Source organism: Notothenia coriiceps, unplaced genomic scaffold (genome assembly GCF_000735185.1).
Source record: "Notothenia coriiceps isolate Sejong01 unplaced genomic scaffold, NC01 NC01_scaffold00027553, whole genome shotgun sequence".
Classification (NCBI taxonomy): domain Eukaryota; kingdom Metazoa; phylum Chordata; class Actinopteri; order Perciformes; family Nototheniidae; genus Notothenia; species Notothenia coriiceps.
Genome location: NW_011360254.1, coordinates 29008 through 33547, shown reverse-complemented (window position 1 = coordinate 33547; position 4540 = coordinate 29008).

The following is a 4540-nucleotide window of genomic DNA, read 5'->3' as shown; positions in this document are numbered from 1 at the left end:
GTGTGTGGTTGGTGTGTGTGTGTGTGTGTGTGTGTGTGTGTGTGTGTGTGTGTGTGTGTGTGTGTGTGTTCCTGTTTAATTTTGTCTTTGTCAGGGTTAGTTCAGACCTTGAGAGTAAGGGCATGTTTTGGAAATGAGGTTGTTTTGGCCCTTTTATACACTTTTAAAGGGCTGATTAAGGGTTTAGAGAACAGTTCATTAAATTATTTTGGGAAGCACGCTTATTGCTTTTTCTCTGAGTTAACTGAGACTAATACCACTCATATCTCTTTGTAAAATATGAAGCAGCCAGGTAGCTTAACTTAGCATGAAGACTGGAAACCTGGCCAACATCTAGCCTGGTGTTGTCCAAATGTAAACATATTTGGCCATACTATATTCACAAAGATGTACATGATTACAACAAGAGTTGTTGTGCCACCCTTTACTTTTCATCTTCCTTCACTTTTCCTTTCCCTTCATCCAGATCCCCTTTTCTTCAAGAAGTTAAGAAAAACATGAAACTGAGACTAAATCCGATCACTCTCCTCCTTATTTATCCACCTCTCCCTTCCCTATATCTCTCTCCCCCCTCCCCCCTCTGCTGCGTTTACCTCATCTCACCTTTGACTCCTCAGCACATTTTTACAGCTGTGCTGTCACTCATGACTTATTATGTTCCACATGGAACCAGGCCGCAGGGAGTTCAGGGTGACTCCTTGTGTGTTTGCTGGCTCAGCTAAATATTGTCAGAGAAATAACGAAAAAAGCCTATCCAATTTTGTATAATTTTTCAGATTAACGCTCCTGAATTACTTCTGCAAGTCTCCAGATGCCTCTAAAATATTAAGATCTTAAGTTGGATTTACCAAGCAGTAATCATAAATAAAAGCGACTTCCAGTGTTTGCTCTAATCTTAGCTAAACACATCATGGACGAATATCTCCACTGAACACACACAGATGAAACTGGTCATGATTTCTCTCCTCTAAATTAAGCAAAGATTGAAAATGTGCTAATTTTGATATGGTATATTCAATCACGTGTTTTCAACTATTCATATGCATAGGAACATACTACAGAAAACCCCACCGCAGTGAGTCCACGTGTTTGTTTCTCCTCAGTGTGTAGATTTCCAACAGTGGATATTCTTCCATGCGTCCCATCCTATTTTCTTTCTATTGATCGCACTGTCAGGGGTGTTCCTAGCCATGTTTGTGAATGAACGGTTATTGGTTATTGATCAGTGAACAGCCGCTCCCTCCGCTTTCCAGTTCTAAGAAAAACACAAATAGAACTAATGAACACACATCTACACAATCTGAGGACTGTTTTTGTCAATACAATCCTTTTGAAACCCTGCATTTGCTGCATTTAGATAATCTAACTGTTTAATAGCAGTTAGATCTTTAAATAGCATTCATTTTCTTTTTGTACATTTGGTTGCCCTGGTAGCAGTAGTACAGCAGTCTCTGGTGTGGCCTGTCTGTTGTGCTCTGTGTAAAATGATAAAATGAGGGGGCAGAGCATTGACACTGACATCTAATCGATGCCTATCTCAGCTTGGCGGCAGACGGGCAGAGTGTCATCACAGCACAGAGATGACAAATAATCACCATGTAGTGATGGTGTTGTCCCTGCAGCGACTGCAAACATCCAGCAACAGCACAGAATGCACACACCAACATACACATGGAAAAAGGTAAAAGAGGATAGTACTCATTGAAAATAGTTCATATAAAATACCAAAAACAGTTAAAGGGGCCCTTTTATGCTCATTTTCAGGTTCACATTTGTGTATTTTGCCTTTACTGTGACATGTTTAAATGCTTTAATGTTCAACGGCTCTTTATTGTTCTCACACTGCCTGTGCTGCAGCACTTCTTTTCACCCTCTGTCTGAAACCAGAGCCCAGTCTGCTCTGATTGGTTAGCTGGCCAGCTCTGTTGTGATTGGCCAACTGCTTAGAGATGTCCCGCCCCTAAGTCTATCAAGTACAATTTGTTGGGGCGATAGTGAATAGTGTCACAAAGTGATGTCATTATGAAACGGAAGTAAACAAAGGAGCCCAATGGAGGCGTTTCCGGCAGGGGTCGGTGAGTGTCTGGGAGAGAACTTTGGGATTTTAGAATTTACAGACTATTTACATGCACCTAAAACCTATAAGACACTACAGGAAACAAAAACCCCAGAAAGTATAATAGGGCTCCTTTAACTGTACCTTAGAAAAAAGAAAAAAAAATCCAATCTTCTCATTCACATATATAACATGTGTACAAATACACAAACAGTAAAGCTCATATTTTCTTCTAATGTAACAAATAATAAATTGAACATTACGTGTGCAGCTCAATTAAAAGTGATAGACGCTAGACTTCAATATATTCTCAGAAATGAGGAAAAGACAAAAAAAATGTACTAGGAGAAAAGATGTAAAGGGAAGACAAGAGAAAGTACACAGATAAACAGCAGCATTTTTGTGAAATCATAGGTTAAGGGAAACTCAAATCTAAACAAACACTTGAAGCAGTGGGATTCCTCTGGAGCCCTCGTCTCTCAGATCAGCTGGATATCTCCACAGTGAGTACGTAAGCCTCTACAGAGAGATCAGATAGGAAGGGTGAGGGTAAATGTCCCCGCTTTGTGAGTATGTTTTTGTAACCCTGCATGTTCACCGTGTGCAAGATCGTGTATTTGCAAGTGCCTGAACGTACATGTGTGATGGTAATGTACGTGTGTATTCCTGCAGTGTGTTATTAGTGATGTTGGTTGGAATTGATGTCAAACGCTGCACAGACATCGCCCAGTTGCAGCGTACACACACACACACACACACACACACACACACACACACACACACACACACACACACACACACACACACTGTGCACATTATAAGGGATGTCACTGCATGTTGTGATCTTTGATAAGGATTCCAAGACAGTAATGCAGCATGACAATTAAGTGTGAACATTTGTGCAGCTCAGCATCTGAAAAACAAGAATCACATATGTTGTTTAATTATCTGATCACTTTTGCCGCCATCACTTCTATTTTTCTAATTTGATTGGGCGAGTTCCTCATGAATGTGTGTATTGTCACTGCTAACAGCTACAGGCCTCTTGCTACACAGTACGCTGAAGGCTAGCTAGTAAAACATACATGTAAGAAGATGTAGTATTCATTCTACTAGAAAATGTTTTACTTATAAATAGTGAACTGGCCGTACGCACTACGCACCTAAGTAGTCAAGGCTGCTAATGAGCAGTAAAATAACGGCTTGTGTTAGCATGTGGCTAACTCCCATCCCTCACCCATCCTGTACCCGTTGAAGCAGAACTAGACTCTGGATCCCATGTGAGATGGCAGAGTGCAGACTGACCCAGATATTGTTCGGCTGCACAGTGTGTGCAGTTTTAGAGGCTTGACTCAGCACTCTGTGAGACAGGGTCAAAACACATGCACGTGAAGAGGTGGGCTAGACAGTGAAGGACGGAAGACACTGACCTTTTCTCACTGTTCGTGTGTGTGTGTGTGTGTGTGTGTGTGTGTGTGTGTGTGTGTGTGTGTGTGTGTGTGTGTGTGTGTGTAATCCTATATATATTCTATATAAATTCTGGAAGCCAGGTGGACCTCTACCTTTATATTCCAAAAGGGCCATTTACAGCCAACAATAAGCAAGACACCATTAAAAGACAGAACTATACAGAGACACCAACAGAAGTTTATGATCTTTATCGTAAAATATAAGCCTGTTTTTGTATTTATCGTGACATCCAACATATTTGAAACTCAGTTGTTAGAAATAAACCAACAGAACAATTTGCAGAACCATTTTTTATAATAGCCGATCAGACTTACTCAGTAAACAAAGCATTTATTTTATGTTTTCTACTTAGCGTCTGGTGGTTGAGTTGATGGTGAAGAAATGTGTTATTGTTATTGAAGGACTTGTTGATCGTAAAGTAATGACTCACTGCTGATTATACTTGAATCATGCTTCAATGAATTGCCTCTGAATCACAGTCCACACCAAGAATAATCCACCAAATGTGTTTTTCCATCACAAATCTTTGCCTGAGCAGCCTTAAGGGATTTAGTAGCAGACTAAATGACGCGTAATGATGCGACAGGTACAGTTTATGTAATTTTTCCCCTCTTTGTTTCGTACTCAGGAGCATTCATGTCTGACCCTGTCAGCTCTCTGTTAGCGTCCCTCTCACAGTTGCTCTTTTGAAAAGACAGTGCTTGTGTTTTTGTCTAAATGTCAATATGACATCAGCTCTGTTCTGGAGAGGCAGTGATGCTCTTTGCACACAAACAAACACTCTTACATCCAGCCACACACGCACACACACACACACACACACACACACACACACACACACACACACACACAACACACACACACACACACACACACACACAACAACACACACAACACACAACACAACAACAACACACACAACCCACACACAACACACCACACCACACACACACTGAGAAATCCTGGCACAAAGCATTTCTCATCCAGAACTTGCCAGCTTCATGAGGCAGAACT